Here is an 18,541-nt window from a genome sequence, read left to right as displayed (position 1 = left end):
TTCTTTCGCTGTAGTTATTAGAACCCAACTAAACCTCTCAGTGTTGGTCAGTTTCTGCCCCTAGTTGTCTGTGTGTGTGAACCAAAAGAACCTTCTGCTAGAGCCATATGAAAGCCAACAGAGGCCAAGTGCAGATGAAGAACCGCTGCATAAAATGGAGGTGTCAGGGCCACCAAGGGTACCACCGCTGCTGTGGACAAGCCCTGCTGCAGAGAGGTGCAAGACTGGTCTTCACAGTCCCCACTGACCAGACCCCCATTCTGTTTTTACATAGCGTTAACCCTGAAGTTACTAGGCAATTTAAGTAGGAGAACCTCAAGAGAAATTTTGGCTTCCTTGCTGAGAAAATGTGTAGCAGGTAAACAGATAGTTAAAGAGCAAAAAGATGTCTCATGTTTGAATAACAAGTTTGTTGAGCAATTCATTCCAATTAACTGAAGAGAAAGATGATAGGAAAATACTAGAGAGAGGAAGGAGAGCTTCAGAATGGAAGAAAGTGAACATGAAAAAGTAAGTGATTCATTTATATTAATTTTGGTTTTTCTGGGATTTCCCTGGAGGTCCAATGGTTAAGACTTCACCTTTCAATGCAGGGGGTGCAAGTTCGATTCCTGGTCACAGAGCTAAGAGCCCACACGCCTGGCAGCCAAAAAACAAAAAAAAAAAACAAAAAATCAGAACATAAACAATGGAAGCAATATTGTAACTAATTAAATAAAGATTTTAAAAATAGTCCATTAACCCTGGTGTGATTCCGTCCTACACGGCTGCTGGTTCCAATAGTAGTCTTTCAATTCCGTCCGGCTTCTCTCCCACATAAGTGCGTGCAGCCAACCCATGGAGGATTCAATGGACATGGACATGAGCCCCTTGAGGCCCCAGAACTATCTTTTCAGTTGTGAACTAAAGGCTGACAGAGATTATCACTTCAAGGTGGATAATGATGAAAATGAGCACCAGTTATCTTTAAGAACGGTCAGTTTAGGGGCTGGAGCAAAGGATGAGTTACACGTTGTTGAAGCAGAGGCGATGAATTATGAAGGCAGTCCAATTAAAGTAACACTGGCAACTTTGGAAATGTCTGTACAGCCAACGGTTTCTCTTGGGGGCTTTGAAATTACACCACCTGTGGTCTTACGGCTGAAGTGTGGTTCAGGGCCTGTGCATATCAGTGGACAGCACTTAGTAGCCGTGGAGGAAGATGCAGAGTCAGAAGAAGAGGAGGAGGAGGAGGTGAAACTCCTAAGTATATCTGGAAAGCGTTCTGCCCCTGGAAGTGGCAGCAAGGTTCCCCAGAAGAAAGTGAAGCTTGCTGCTGATGAAGATGAAGATGATGACGACGATGATGATGATGATGAAGATGATGACGATTTTGATGAGGAAGTTGAAGAAAAAGCTCCAGTAAAGAAATCTGTACGAGATACTCCAGCCAAAAACGCACAAAAATCGAACCAAAATGGAAAAGACTCAAAACCGTCAACACCAAGATCAAAAGGTCAAGAATCCTTCAAAAAACAGGAAAAAACACCTAAAACACCGAAAGGACCTAGCTCTGTAGAAGACATTAAAGCAAAAATGCAAGCAAGTATAGAAAAACGTGGTTCCCTTCCCAAAGTGGAAGCCAAGTTTATCAATTATGTGAAGAATTGTTTCCGGATGACTGACCAGGAGGCTATTCAAGATCTCTGGCAGTGGAGGAAGTCTCTTTAAGAAAATAGTTTAAATAGTTTGTTAAAAATTTTCTGTCTTATTTCATTTCTGTAACAGTTGATATCTGGCTGTCCTTTTTATAATGCAGAGTAAGAACTTTCCCTACCGTGTCTGATAAATGTTGTCCACGTTCCATTGCCAAGAATGTGTTGTCCAAAATGCCTGTTTAGTTTTTAAAGATGGAACTCCACCCTTTGCTTGGTTTTAAGTATGTATGGAATGTTATGATAGGAATAGTAGTAGTGGTGGTCAGACAGATGGAAATGGTGGGGAGACAAAAATATACATGTGAAATAAACTCAGTATTTTAATAAAGTAAAAAAAAAAAATTGTCCATTAAAAAAAAAAATCTTTAAAAAAATTGTTTTTTTTTTCCTTTAATCAATAACCCCCAGCCCTGCAGCAGTGCAAGCCATGGAGGTTAGCTGGCCAGGACAGCACTTATTGAGAGAGGGATGGTTTTCTGTGATTCTCAAGTGATTCTACTTTGGAAATTCAGAGTCTAGAGAACAGAGCAGCGTTTCTGCTCTGTGTATTGAGTCACGGCAGGGCTAAGAGGATACCCATCCAGTGTGTACTTAAAGCACTGTGGGGGTGTTTGATCTAACTTCTTACATAAACAGGATCTACATGTGAGAACACTTTCAAAGTGTGCACGCAGAGCTGTGCTAGAGACACAGCAGCAGGTGTGCAGCCAGCGAACCACTCACACGGGACTGGAACTGACAACGTTCTGAAGCCTGTGGGGCTCCTCGCAACCTCCCCACTTGCTCAGCCCACTCAGACACAAACTTAATGAGGTGCCTCTCACCTGTGGGCTGCCCCTACGCAAACCCCAACTGCACATCTGATCTAATCTCCAGAGGCCTTTCATATAGAGAACACACTTGCTCAAACACCCCTCCCTCATGGGAAAATGGCATCTCTGCTCAACAGCACAATTTTCTCTTGGGAACTCACAAACCATCTGCTCTCACTAAAACGATGGAATCATGGACTTGTTAAGAAAGCCAGCTGCCATCTCTGTCTGTTCATCAAATCAACTGTTTGACTCAATGGATCTATGAGTATTGCGACTACCCTGTTCTACCCCCAGGCCCTCATCTGCCCATGATGGACAGCAATTTGAGTGTCTTTGACCTCCTCAATCCCTGAACTTTGTTGGTATGGTCTCCAAACTCCCAACTCTTACCTTTCCCTGGTATCCCAGGGTTTCCTGTTGCGCTGAATAGATGCCAACCTCTCTCACTGCAGCCTCTATCCTTACAATCGTTACTCTGCTCAGAACACATTGACCACTTGGCAGTGGGTCCTTGCTCCCACCAGAGTTAAGAGACCAGCCACTGGCAGCTGCAAATCTCGTCACTGTGACTTCTACTTCTGAATTCCTGTTATTAACAATTTATTATCCCAGCAGCTCAGAGTCAATCCCCAAAGAAGGCCTGGTATTTTAATTCACAGAGTTCTTTACCAAAGAACCAGGAACATGTTTCCCAACGTGCGGCCAGGATGCAGAGAGCTGCACCATTTTGAGATCAATCCCGAAGTGATCTTCCTCAACACCCTTGGTAAATAGTGTCCCTTTGGGCTTCCCTGTTGGCTCAATGGTAAAGAATCTGCCTACAATGCAGGAGACCCAGCTTCAATCCCTGAGTTGGGAAGATCCCCTGGAGAAGGGAATGGCTAATCACTTCTGTATTCTTGCCTACAGAATTCAATGGATAGAGGAGCCTGGTGGGCTATAGTCCATGAGGTCGCAGAGTTGGACATGACTGAGCGATTAACACTTAACACTTTACATTGTCCCAGGCATTGTTCTAAGCCCTAGGGATGAACAGATGAATAAGACACTGTCTTTGTCCTAAAAGAGTTCTCTGCTTCAAGTTGCTCTTGCCTAAACATGGTAGGCATTCACGCCAAAAAGCAGGCAACTTCTTGAGCAAGCATGGTGTTATAGATGCTGTAGATTACAGCACAAAGTAAGGACAGTTCTTGGTAAACCATAATTGTTGGAAAGAACCAAGGAATTCCCCAGCTGGGATTAGGGGTAGCACCTTCTGAAGACTTACTGTGGATTCTTTTGATTGAGTCTAAAGGAAAGGGAAAAACAGACGGTTCATTTGGTTATTTGGTTTTCCCTTCTAACAAGCTGCCAGATCATTACTTTCATGAAGCATTTGGTGTCCCAAGGTAACTATGCTTTCTGTGGAGTACCCTAGAAAGTGATAAATCTAACTGCAAACAAAATAAGAATCTCATGAAAAAAAAAGCAAAAAAAAGCTGAAATAATCACTTTCTTGTGATTAGCAAGCAAGTATATAACCTAGAACAACAAAAGTTGAAAGCAAAATCATTTATTAAGTTAATAACATGCAAAAGATTTAAAGTAGTTTGGTCCTGACAAAGCCCTGGGGTTCTTTGTTACAAAAAACACCTAGGTTCTTTAGAAATTTCCCAAGATCAACAACAGAACCAAGAATAAAACCTCACTTTTATCATTTATGCATATTATAAATCTGGGAAATACTAAAGGGTGAACTGGATCTAAAACCTTTCACATCTCTTCCTTCCTCCCATCTTCTAAAGACATAGGTCTTATGGAAATAAGCATGTTTGGAAGGATGTGGCTGTGGGTGGATTTGAGTAACCCTGAAGATTTTGTTTGTTTTTCTGAAGGCATCTGAATATGCCAGTGTTTTCCTAAACATAATGAGAATCAAGAAGAGCTGATTCATGCGAATGCACGGCAAAACCCACAATGTTGTAAAGTAATTAGCCTCCAATTAAAATAAATAAGCTAATTAAAAAAAATAAAAAAAGAAGACCTATGAATATAGGTAGGGGGAAAGAGGGTGGTATTGATCAATATTGGCAAGACAAATAGATTTCTGAAGCCTATGAAATGTCCTTGAACTACTGATCTTTGGAATTCAGCTACAGGTCACCCCATTGTCCTACTTAGAACTTATCTACTGCTACTAAATGATTCTCCCTAGACAATATGGGCTCTCTGTTAGGTTATATCTAAGCTTCCCCTATTACGGTTTCTTTGTTCCCTCACCACAGGTTTCTTCCATTTAATACAGAACACCCTACCTTCTATTATAAGATAAAGGTCAGAGTCAAAACCAAAAAGTTTCACAAAAACAATAACCGCCTTGTTCTCCACAACCTCTATCTACCCCATAACCTCCCCAAAGGGAAAAAAATGCAAGAGGGGAGCTTGGTTTGAATGGAAATTGATTAAACTTTTTTTTCCAGTTTCAACACTATTAAAAAAAAAAAACAAAAAAAACTCTTGGTTTCTAGTGACCTTTCAAATACAGAATAATTAAATGCTGAAGTTGAAAAACTTCAACTTATAGGTGAAAAACCTAAATTTAAAAGTCACCTAACAATGCTGCCAACTCTTATTTATGGGGCCATCCAAGACCCTGAAATGCAAAGATTTCTTGCCCACTACTGCTTTTGTCATACCTTGCCAGGGATGTTGATGCATTTTAAATAATGAAAGAACTATAGCCAGATACCTGGATCTACACTGAACACAGTTCATATGTTACACATACACACACACACAATCAAATTCTGCTGCCCACCCTTAGGGATAAAATATTTTTTAACTACTTAAATAAAATGGCACAAGTACCTAAGTCCCTAAATTCAAACTGAGGGAATTTTTCATCCGTAGAACAGAGATAAGAAATCATATCTATTTCCTATCTACTCTGTAGCCTGATTCTCCTTACTCTCAACTACCTGACTCTCACTACCTGTGGCAATCAGTCACAAGACTGCCAAGACTGCCTTGCTCATGCTAAATACCAATTTCCTATTTTTATTTAGCTTTAAGCTAAATCACCACTAGAAACTGTCATGTGTAACAGAAGTTTAATGAAAATTTAGGAGGGAGTCCAGCAAAGCTGAGAACCGTGTAGAAATAAGAGTCACTCCTGTTCCAAAGTTCCTTGATCACATCCACTACATACCAAGGATTTCCTCAGCTCCCTACTGGATAGCCCCTCCATCTGTGTCCCCTCTCCCTCCATCTTTCATTTTCAGAAACTCTCTCCCAGGCTACCCACAGATCAGGCTATCCCCTCACTTGGTTTTTCAGAGTAATTCACCTTTCACTTTGTTTTCCCCTCTCTCCCCAGGACACTCACCAAAAAGGCCTCCAAGGTAATTTTTCTAAGTAAGATACTGTTTACATAAGATAGACTTCTGCTATGCCAGAGAGGTTAGAGGTGGCTATAGCTGGTTTTTGCTTTGAATGACATTCTTTTTCCATTTTTACCACACACATATACCCACAAGCATTAAAAATATGTGTGTGTGTGTGTGTGTGTGTGTGTATGTATATGTGTTAAACATATATTTGCCAGGGTCCAGCTCCGGTGGATCCAGGGAATTCAAAGCGGGGATGGTATCAGCGAGGATCAGGAAACAACTGTTTAATTAAACGTTAATTAAGGATATAAAGAGTGGTGAAATAAGGATAGCTCAGCGAAGAAATTCAGTGAAGAAAAGAGGCTGAATAAAATTCCAAAGCAGGGAATTTACGTCACCTACGAAGGTGGCAGGCATCCTCCCGTTCTCCCGAAGGAGAGGAGACACTAAGGCCTCCCCCTGTCAGATCTTAGAAGCCCAGGCAAAATTAGTAGGCTTGACAAGCTTCCCCGCCTCAGAGGAAAAATTCAGCCAGAAGGTGAAATAAAGAACGACATGGGGAGACCAAATTTTGGTGAAAAAAAGGACGTACTTTATTTTCCAAAGTAGTTTTATACCTTAAGTTGTGCATAGAGGATAATGGGGGAAGGGGTATAGTCATGCAAGGACAGCAGTTCCTGATCCTAATTGAAGCCAGGCTTTCAAACTTATCATATGCAAAAGTTTAGGTGATTTACATCATCTTATGGCCAGGAGGCCTGTTAACATTTTAAGAAACTTATTTTTCTCTAAAGGTGATTATTCTAAAGTCAGGCACCAGCCTCCAAAAAGCATTAGATAAAGTTGCATTCCTATAGGGCAAAGGTGAGGTGGGCTCAATCCAAAAAAGAATTAACTCAAGGGTCCAAAGTTACAAACATTGAGGCTACTACTTACATTTCTATACACCCATTATATCAATCAATACACTGCCAAGGACACAGTAGGTAAGGGATATGGAGACTTAGCAGTAAACATTGGCCCAACAAGTGAAAAACCCTTCACCAATACAATTTCTAATCAATCTTTTAATTACTCAAAGGAATCTGTATTTAGACAGTTTAGAACATCTCCTGCCTCTCACAGTTGGGAGGCTCTGAACAATCACATGTGGCCGGAAAAACCTATTCAGGCAGGCTAGAGGATTTCCAAAGGAGTTTGTAGGTTGAAACACTGTCACACCCAGGAATTATTAACTGGAGCTGTAAGCTAACTCTTTTTTCAGAGAGAGGTAGTGGGGGACAGACCCCCATAAAGTCAGAGGTGTAGGTGAGAGCACAAAGCAGAAAGTAGGCAGACTCTGGTTTTGGGGGTAGATGCTCGAGAATTTCCAGGGGGACTCCTGAGGCTCGACCCCGCCTTTGCGTATGCCGAGCCTCCTCCCTCATGACTTTTGCCACAGGTGGAGCTCCTCAGGCCAGCTCCCAGCATATATTCAACTATTAAAGCTATTGTCCTTGACAAGTAGAATTTAACAAATGAAAGTGAAAGTTGCTCAGTCATGTCTGACTCTTTGCAACTCCATGGATAGTCCATGAAATTCTCCAGGCCAGAATACTGGATTTGGTAGCCTTTCCCTTCTCCAAAGGATCTTCCCAACCCAGGTCTCCTGCATGGTAGGCAGATTCTTTACCAGCCGAGCCACAAGGGAAGCCCAAGAATACTGGAGTAGATAGCCTATCCCTTCTCCAATGGATCTTCCTGACCCAGGAATCGAACCAGGGTCTCCTGCATTGCAGGTGGATTCCTTACCAACTGAGCTATTAGGGAAGCATAATTTAACAAAGTTGGGAGCCTTTATTTTCCTATAGTGTGTGTATGTGTATATTGTGTAAGACTATTTTTAATCATTAGGTCCTATTTTACAATTAAATAAGGAAAAACATTGCTAATAGAAACCGAAATCTTGGAGTAATCCTTCTTCTTCAGTTTCCCCACATCCTATCCATCTGTAAGGCCACCTCCAAAATGTTACACCTCATCCACTTCTTTCTCCACTGCCACCCTAGTTTGCAACCCACCACTTCTAACCTGGATACCACAATAGTCTCCTAATATGTCTCCATGTTTTCACTCTTACAATTTATTCTCTGCATAGCAGAGAGATTTTTAAAGCATTCCATGACACCTGCCTGCTTAAAATTCTTTGAAGGCTTCCTAAGAAAACCCAAACCCCTTCCCAAGGCATTGCAGGACCTAGTGGTCGCCTCCTCTCTGCCCTCACCTCCAGCCACACTCCCTCTTGTTCACTGTGCTCTAAGCATGTTAGTTGGAGCACAAAATTCATTCCTTGCTTAACCTGCTTCTTGGGGCTGGTTTCTTCCCTACATGTCTTAGCTTCAATGGCACCTCCTTAGCAGGCCCTCCCAAAGCACACTATCTGAAATAAGTCATGACATTATTCTCTATCAAGGTGCTAACAACAACCTCTAACCTACTTGATTACTCATTTATCTGCATCTCCAATGGGAGGTAAGTCCCCTGGGGCAAAGACCACATTTGTTTTGTTCTCTATTGTATCCTCTACAGACTAATATAACACGTGGCTAAGAGCAATGTACGGATGAATAAATGAATGAATCACTTTTTCTTTGGAAGTTGTGCTAGGAACTTTACATATAGGCATAAAAATGTGACTTGAACTTTTCAGGATCTTACCCTCAAACAGGAGGAATAGACTTGTGAATAAATAATGACAAAATGTTGTAAGAACTCAGAAGAGGAAAAAATGCTTTTAATAATTAAGATAATCAAAGGCTTTATAGATGAGTGGGAAGTTGAGATGATGGATACTGAGGGATGGGTAAGATCTCAAAGGATGGAAATTTCAATATTCCACATAGAATGAGGAAAGATACAAAGCACACCTGGGAGATGATATGGAGCTGTTTTACTAGAGGAGGTTTGTGTAGTGTGGATTAAGTTGGGGAAAGGCAGATTGGGGTCAGATTTTTGAAAATCATAAATACGAGAATAGGAAGTTTAAACTTTCAGTTTTTCAAAAGAATACTGACATGATCAAAGTAAATTTGAGCCAAGGGAATCTTGCAGTGGCATATAAGACCAATTAGAAGGTATGTCATTTATTAGGGCTTCCCAGGTGGCACTAGTGGTAAAGAACCTGCCTGCCAATGCAGGAGACGCTAGAGAAACAGGTTTGATCCCTGGGTCAGAAAGATCCTCTGGAGAAGGGAAAGGCTACCCACCCCAGTATTCTAGCCTGGAGAATTCCATGGACAGAGGAGCCTGATGGGTTATGTTTCATGGAATTGCAAAAAGTCGGACATGACTGAAGTGACTACACACGCATGCCATAAAAGGGTATCACATACTGGATGGATTTCACAACAGAAATTTGTTTCTTCAGAGTCGTAGAGGCTCAGAGTCCAAGGTCAAGGTTTCGGCCGGTTTGGCTGCCTTCCTGCTGTGTCCTCTTATGGTTGCCTCTCTGTGCATACCAGGGATGGGCCGCTGTCTGTGTGTCCTAATCTCTTCTTATTAGGACATCAGTCCCACTAGATTGGGGCCCACCCTAATGAAATCATTTTAACTTAGTCACTTCCTTAAAGGCCTTGTTTCCAAATGCAGTCACATTCTTAGGTGCTGGGTATTAGGACCTCAACATACAAATTTTAAGGGGAAAATAATTATCCATAAAGTGAAGTGAAAGTCACTCAATTGTGTCCCACTCTTTGTACAGTCCATGGAAAATTCTCCAGGCTAGAATACTGGAGTGGGCTGTGTTCCCTTTTCCAGGGGATCTTCCCAACCCAGGGATTGAACCCAGGTCTCCCACATTGCAGGCAGATTCTTTACCAGCTGAGCCACAAGGAATTGTCCGTAGCAGAAAGTAAGGGAGAGGAAATAATATGGGGGATTCAATGTCAAGATGTCTCATCTTTCCTTTCTTAATGTCATGAGGATCCCTCCCCCTCTTCCCTTGTTGATCATGAGGAAATTTTGGAGAGGTCTTGGGTATATTCAAGTAGAAAAGAAAGCCTATAAATTTTTTTGTATAAAAGCAAAGTTTTTTTTAATTTACCCTTTAATTTTTTTTAATTGGAAGATAGTTGCTTTATAATGTTGTGTTGATTTCTGCCATACAACAATGTTAATCAGCCTTAAGTATGGTTGTCACAGAGCACCTATAATTTTGATGTAAAGAAATCAAAGATGATGGTTTCTGATTAGTAAACATTCTCCTCCTTCCCTCATACAATGAAATTCTTACAAAAGTTGAAGTCAAATTTTTAAATTCTAAATCTTTATATGAAGGCCCTGAGGGAAAAAACTTTCCATGGCCTAGTATCAGGAATGGTTACTTTCCTCTTACATTCCTACACGGATTGACTGTTACCTAGGGAATCCTATAAATTTTGTAAACAATCATGTTCACTTTTCTGGTTAGTTCCTAGACAGGCCCAACTCCAACAAATGTAGGGAACTTTATAGCATAAATGTTACATTCTAAGTTCACTCCTGGATTCATCTAGTATCCCCCACACTTTTTTTCCCAATGTCTCATTTGTCTTATGCATTTACTTTTTTTTCATTCTGTAAGATTTCTAAAGTAGTCTTTGCACCCAGGTTGGTTATTTAAAAAAAATAAATAAATAAGCATTGAATTTTTTTAAGACAAAATCTGACATTAAATTTAGTAATTTTATTTCATAATGGAAGTCTTGCAAATTTTGGTTCTCACTAGATGTTTGTCCATAGCCATAAAACTAACAGTAAATTGGTAGGAACAAAGTGGGAGAGAGGAAAAAGTGAAGATTCTCCTATTCCTGGAACCTGTGTCTAATAGTCAGATTCTTTCCCACTCCTCAGAGCAGCTGGTTTCTATAGTCTCCAATGATCCCCAGCTACTGACTCCAATCATGCTATAAACCTCTCTTCATTGTCCCTCACTATCAAGGCTGTGTTCATTCCTCTGGATTCCTTTAGCCAACAGGTATCTCTCTTGGTCAGAGTCCAGGGCCCAAACCTGGGTAGTGGTCACTTGGGTGACATACCAGTGAATACTACAAAAGCACCAGCTCACGTGACTGTACCTAACCTCTAGGCACACCCTGTCTAATATTGGGGTCGGTTTTACCATTATATCTTGTCTCTCCAAGTAGATCATCAATCTGAAGGAAAGACGTTCTCTTCCTTTTTGTGAGCCCCTCAACTGCATCACAATGCTAAGTACATAGTAGTTCATCACTAAATACTTGTTAGTATAAATGAATTCAGTGCCTCTAAAAAGGGTAGAAATAGCAACAGCTAAAGGAGAAAGGGAAGCTGCAGGTCCAAGACTCAGTTAACTATGTCTGTTTGGGGGCTTTACCAAGAGACCAGAACAGACCACGTGGGGCTGACCACAGGACACTTATAAGAGAGGAATTGCTTGGGAGGAAGGAAGGGAGTTATCACTTTCAATGTTATTTGGAGAAATATTCAGCCTCAAACAAGGAAAACTGAAAGTCAAAAAGAGTTATAGGCTATAAAGGTAGGGAGAATATACAGCAAAAATAAAAAGGATGGGGAGAAGATACACATTAACTGAGCACCAGAGCCAGGCACAATGCTAAATGTTTTACACATACTAGTTAATCTTCTCAACTAACTCTTGGGCAGGCACAGAAGGAAACAGGCTATAAGAAGATAACAACTTCCCTAAAGTCACATAGCTTGTGATTTACAGATCAGAGAGCTGAGCTCAACCTACCTGATGAGAAAGCCCAAGCTCTTGATTCAATACCACACATTGGACAATAAACATGAGGGGTTCAGACTGAGATGTAAATGGTGGGTGATCAGTAAGTCAAGAGAGAAGGAAATTAAAAGAATGGAGTGAGCGCAAGACAGAAGTTTCAGGATAAAAGGTCACGAGCACCAGGCCTGTGCGAGAACATACATGTCCCACTAGTATGGGTTTACTTCTTAAAGGACACCAATTACCCCTACAGTGTATTCTACGAAATTTGACATTTACATGTTCCTCTGAGTCCCTGTGATAATTCATTTTACGATATCATAGTTAAGAGAACTTTTCTTACTAAAATAAAATCTCCCTGTCTTCCTCTTTCATAACATTGTAACTGGACACTCCCAGAAAACCAAGAAAACTGCTTATTTGTGTAACACACCTAGTTTTAAAAAGACAATCCCTTAAGAAATTGCATAGACAAGCCACAGATGGAAAGAAAATGTTTTCAAAACAAGTATCTGGCAAATTATATCCATAATTTACAAAGAACTCTTAAAACTCAACAATAGGGAAAATAAACTTTTCAATTAATTAATTACTAAACACTTTGGGATTCCATTTGAAAATGGGCAGAAGCTCTGAACAAACATTTTACTAAAGGAGATATATGGATGGCAAATAAGTATATGGAAATTTGTTCAGCATCACATGTCATTAGAAAAATCGCAAATCAAAGCAACAGTGAGATACCATGACACAATAATTCGAATGGTGAAAATCCAAATTCAACATCAAATGCCAATTAGGATGTGGAGCAACAAGAACTCTCATTCATTGCTGAAGGGAATACAGCTTGGCAATTTCCTGCAAAACTAAACAGTCTTACCATACGATCCAGAAATGTGCCCCTTGGTATTTATTCAAGTGAGTTGAAAAATTACGTCCACCCAAAAACCTACACATGAACATTTATAGAAGTTTTACTCATAAGTGCCAAATATTAGAAACAGCCAAGATGTCCATCAATAAGTGAATAGATTAAGGTATGGTACATTCATAAAATAAATGGAAATGAGCTACTAAGTCATGGAAAGATCTTAAGTGCATACTGCTAAGTGAAAGAAGCCAGTCTGAAAAGACTACATACTATATCATTCCAACTACATGACATTTGAGAAAAATGCAAAACTATAGAGACAGCAAAAACACAGTCTCTACTGTGTTGTCCATTCTCCCTAAATTCCAAGCTGCCAGGAATTCAGGGAGAAGGAAGGAGGGATGACTAGGCAGAACACAGGGAAATTTTAAGATGATAGAACTATTCAATACAATACCATTAGGTGGATATAGGACATTACGCATTTGTCAAAAGCCATAGAACTGGACAACACAAATAGGGAACCCTAAAGTGAACTATTGACTTTAATTAATAGTGATATATCAATATGGGTTTACAAGGCTTCCCTTGTGGCTCAGACGGTAAAGTGTCTGCCTACACTGTGGGAGACCTGGGTTCGATCCCTGGGTCAGGAAGTTCCCCTGAAGAAGGAAATGGCAACCCACTCCAGTATTCTTGCCTGGAAAATCCCATGGATGGAAAGGCCCGGTAGGCTACAGTCCATGGGGTCGCAAAAAGTCGGACACGACTGAGCGACTTCACTTCACTTCAATAGTGATAGATCAGTATGCGTTTACCAGTTGTAGCAAATCCACCACAGCAAAGCAAGATGTGAAGAATAAGGGAAATTCTGCATGTGAGAAGAGGGAGCAGTATGGCAACTCTCCATTTTTCTGTAAACCTCTTTAATTATAGTAAAAATAAAGTCTATTAACTTAAAAAGGAAAATAAAAAATGATACCTAAATATGTTTGTCTACTAGGCTCAATAGCTAATGGCATGAAAATTGAACCTGTAAATTTGTATATATACACATTCTGGTAAACTTTGGCAAATTTCAATTTTCCTTTGTCTTTTGAGGTTGTGTTTTACATTTGAAACAACCCTTAATGCTATTTATTGCTTTAAAATGCTGCTTATGATGAATGCATCCTTTTTTATACACAGTGAATCTACCAAAATTAACTTTTGTCTTATTCCAGATTAGTAGAAATTTCAGTGCTTCAAATAGTTTTATGGGTCCTTTGGTAGCTCAGGTGGTAAAGAATCTGCCTGCAATGCAGGAGACCCAGGTTCGATCCCGGGGTCAGGAAGTTCCCCTGAAGAAGGGAATAGCAACCCACTCCAGTATTTTTGCTTGGAGAATTCCATGGACAAAGGAGTCTGGCAGGCTACAGTCTGTGGGGTCACAAAGAGTCAGACACAGCTGAGCAACAGTCACTTCACTTCAATTCACTTCAGTCGCTCAGTCGTGTCCGACTCTTTGCGACCCCATGAATCAAAGCACGCCAGGCCTCCCTGTCCATCACCAACTCCCGGAGTTCACTCAAACTCATGTCCATCGGGTCGGTGATGGCATCCAGCCATCTCATCCTCTGTCGTCCCCTTCTCCTGCCCCCAATCCCTCCCAGCATCAGAGTCTTTTCCAATGAGTCAACTCTTTGCATAAGGTGGCCAAAGGACTGGAGTTTCAGCTTTAGCATCATTCCTTCCAAAGACTTCAAGTAGTTTTAAGACAGAAATCATATTGTTTCACAATCATGTGAATTGTTCTTCTCTGAAGAGAATTCATTTTGTTCTTAAGAGAGAAATACCGTTTTTGAAAATCATCTCACTTCATCCTTATCCATCAAATGTGTCACTAAGGTTCAGGAACTAATTACCTTTGTAGTACCAAGACAAAGAAAAATGAAAAAAATGAACAGTGATCACATATCTCCATTAGAAATACAGTAAATTTGAGACAAATTTCATACACCCTTTCCCAAGACACATAGAAAGAATAAAACTCTAATATACCCTGTTGGAGAATTATCATTGGCTTGTTATGACTTTATGTGGTTTCATAAAAGGCAAGGAAGAGTCATTGTGCTGCAGTGTTTGTAAAAACGGGGAAGAAAGAAGAGGAAGCAACAGAACTCCTGGAAAGCTACGACTCAAGTGGGGAGTGAAACTCAAGGGGTGCTGGGATGCTGGGGAAATTCCTGCAAGGTTGGAAAGCAAAAAACTGAGAGGACATCAGATTTCACATCCACGGGTGACAGCACACTCAAGTCAGAAGCTTAAGTTAGAAGTAGAGAAGAGTGCTGGTATAGGACCAAAATATTTGTGTTCAAGAGTCCTGTCCTTTACAAGTCACTTCTTTGGACAGTTTTCCACTAATGGTAGATGCTTACTTCCTGGTTCACGGTGATGTTCTCAGCTGTATGCAGTTACATGATAAAAATGGAGAGATTGCAAGTCAACATTCCATTGAGAGTTAAAGCTCTGTGGAACCATTTGAATGGAGACTGTCAATCCCTTTGATAGCTTGAATCCATTCTAGCAGGTCCCAGTGAGATGATCAATTCCTCTCTGAAACCAAGAATCCAACTAAGCAAAAGATCAAGAGCTCCATCCTAAGATTCACAATCCTCTGCATCATTCCTGTGAACAGGAAGAGCTAAATAACAACTGGCTCTCCTCAGCCTTATACCAGTGCCCTTGACTCAGCTCCTGGGCTTCCCAGGTGGCACAGTGGAAAAGAACCCACCTGCCAATGCAGAAGATGCATGAGACTCGGGTTCGATCTCTGGGTCAGGAAGATCCCCTGGAGGAGGAAATGGCAACCCACTCCAGAATTTTGCCTGGAAAAATTCCATGGACAGAGGAGCCTGAGAGGCTACAGTCAATGGGGTCGCAAAGAGTTGGACACGAGTGAGCAGGCCCACACACACTGACTCTGCTCCTACATCCCCATCAGGTAGCCAGTCTATCCGCCTTCCACTTGGATCTCTGTGTACTCAAGTTTCTCCACTTTCTCCTCCTCAGACCTCTCTCTCCTCTACAGGACTCTATGCTACATTCGAACCAGCTGGATCTACTAGACGTTCTAGGTACTGCCAGGGATCGCCTCCAAATTCTTTGTATTCATTTTGAAATAAGGAGATGTGAAATAATCAAGGACAAAGAAAAGTTAGTCAATACATACATACATTTTAAAGATATTTATTTTTATTCATTTATTTGGCTGTGCCAGGTCCCAGCCGTAGCACATGGGGTCTTTTAGTTGTAGCCCGTGAACTCCTAGCACGCAGAATCCAGTTCCCTGGCCAGGGATCAAACCTTGGCGCCAAGCACTGGGAGTGCAGAGTCTTAGCCACTGGATCACCAGGGAAGTCCCCTCAATAAATATTAAGCAGCAAACTGGGAAGAGGTAAAATGGGGAATACAAGGGCTACAAAATAATCTAAACGGGTAGTTCTCAAAATGGAAAAACATCAGAATCACTTTGAAAACATCTCTCAATATTTTCAGACATCATCTCAGACTTGGTGAATAAAAATGGCAGAGAGTGGAGAGAGGAGCGTAATTTGAAAAAAGTTCCACAAGTGATTGATTTGCAACTGTGTTTAAATGCAGATAGAATTTGTAGCTGAGCCAAAGCATTTATTTTTGCAACTATTTTCTTTATGTTCATTTGGAAATAAGGCGTGAAACAATCAGGTACAAAGAAATAAAAGCTATTAAATGCATATGATGTAATTAAGTATCATTTCTGTGCACACATTTTCTTTTTGAACACATTTTCTTTTTGTCTCAGAAAAACAGTGCTTCTAAAACTTTCTTTTAAAAAAAAATATAAGAATACATTAAGAAATACATACATTAAGAAATCAATTCACCCAAGCACACAGAAAACTTCCAAGTTAATTCTATAGTTAATCTACCATTAACTCTTCTTTGTTTAAAATTTTATTGCTCTAATATTTCTGGCATTCAGAAGTACAAAACAGCCAACAATAAATATTTTTCAGGGTATTAGTCTGAGTATTAATTGTCTCATACAATGAACACACACGTTAGAATAGAAGGCTTGGAAATTGAACTAAATCTGGATTGATCCCCCGGAAGTTTAGTTTTGTCAGTAGGCTTTTTCCTCCTAAAAATGAAACGTCTCCAGAAATGAGTTAATTGATAATTCTTTTTAAGTTGTATACTTTTTCATAAGAATTTACTGCCAATGAACTTCAGAATAAAGCTGCCATATATGTGACGTATGAGGGTGGGTAGAAGTCAGTTGGCACAGGGTCTCTAGGGGCCGTCCCCCATAGATGTTTTGACACCCTATTAAACATTCTGAAAATCCCATAGGGCTTTAAGCCTCCTATATGGTCTGATCCTAGTCAGAGGTGGGTTTACTGGCATCACCCAGACAAAAAAGGCAGGTTCTGTGTGGGCGTAGGGGTAATTGACAAGTATGACTGAAGACTTGGGGGGCTGAGTAGTTAAAGCTGTGGTTTAACTAACAATTTCAGTTTTGAGTTGTTGGGGGCCCCCATAAGAGCTAGAAAAGACTATATTTGGGGGAGAGAATCTGCCAGGCATCAGTTCTAAAGACCTTCCACCAGAACCCTCAGATCACCTACAAGCAGGAAATGCTCTAATAGAAATGGGTAGTGTTTCAGTCACTGGCCAATTTCTTAAAGGCCACATTTTATGAGTTGGAGTCAGGCTTCTCGAATATTTTCTAATTCTCAATCTAAGTTTTCTTTTCCCTCACGACTAATAAAGGTAACCAGAAAAATAGTCTGTGTGACTTCTAACACTTATTTTTTGGAGTACATTGAGTTTTTACTTTATAAGCACAAATAATCTATCTGTCAGACTTTTATTCAATTCTCTAAGACCCTACTTAGGTTTCACCCACGTCTAAAGCTTCCTCTGGCTAACCCCAATAGCTAGGCGGTTGAATTATTTATGTATAGCTTCATTACTGAAAAACACATTGCATTACACTGGAACATGTATCTATCTCCTTGAGGCAAACGTCATGTTTTATTCATACAATATCTCTCTTCCTTTGTTGGTTCTAAACTCAGTATTTCTTGGGAAAAATAAAATGAGATAGAAAAAGAGAACAAAGAGGGAAGGAAGAAAAATGAAGCAAAAAGAAATTATCTCTTTATCTTATATTCAAATAATTATTTCTACATAACAAAAGTTCAGTTCATTTCATGCTCACACAAATAGTTACTGGAATGGATCAAAATACAGTTTCACACAGTATAGGAGAAAGAGTAGGTCAACTGTTCTTCCCTTGAGGCCATACCTCAGTAGTAGTTTATGTCTTAGAAACGCCTCAGATCACCATATCTGATAACTCTGTAATTCTCTCCTTAGGTCTTTTCAGCCTAAAAGTCCCAAGGACTGGGCATCTGAGTGAATAGGAGTACAAAACTCTACATACAGCACCTGCTCAATGAATACTTACTAAAGTCACATAGGAATGCCCTGAAGAAAGAGACAATTATGCTGAAGGGAATTCTACTTTCTCCTGAGTTTAATAAAAAAAAAGTACAGTCAACTGGTCTAGAATGACTGAAGGTAAGCCTGGACTCAAGCTCCTCAAATCAGAGCTTTTGGCTGGTGCTTTTTTAAGGAGAAATGAACTCACAGTGAATAAACAGCTGGTTTTAGAAGAACTGAATAAAAATAGTTTTGGAAGAGAGTGATCTTCAAAAGTTACTTTACTTTACGAACTTGTGTCTGTGCTTCTGAAGGACAACTAGATACAAATTCAGAATCTCAGAACTCTAGCTCTGTTGTTGACAGAAAATAGATGGCCAACTTTAATCAAGTCATTTCCATTTTCTGTGCTCTATTTCCTCATCTCTTCAAGAAGGATAATAATCTCTGCTGTATCTCAGCATTGTTGTGATTCCAAACCAGTATATGATCTAATTCACAACAGTGTCTTCTAAAAGTTCTCTAACCACAGTTCTTGGTACACAGACAATCCCCCCAAAAATGTTTACGGAATAAATGGA

At 40.3% G+C, this 18,541-nt stretch overlaps 1 pseudogene across 1 annotated transcript; it reads left to right on the top strand.

Annotated features, from left to right (window-relative positions):
* Nucleotides 1–741: 741 nt before the first annotated feature.
* Nucleotides 742–2,059, top strand: LOC104995821 (annotated as a pseudogene). Its single transcript, XR_826095.1, has one exon. The product of XR_826095.1 is annotated as a nucleophosmin pseudogene (transcript).
* The last annotated feature ends 16,482 nt before the right edge of the window (nt 2,060–18,541 follow it).

This window comes from Bison bison, unplaced genomic scaffold, assembly GCF_000754665.1.
Source record: "Bison bison bison isolate TAMUID 2011002044 unplaced genomic scaffold, Bison_UMD1.0 scf7180017864289, whole genome shotgun sequence".
Taxonomy (NCBI): Eukaryota; Metazoa; Chordata; class Mammalia; order Artiodactyla; family Bovidae; genus Bison; species Bison bison.
The sequence above is the reverse complement of the archived record's forward strand: the minus strand, read 5'-3'. Positions and strand labels throughout refer to the sequence as shown.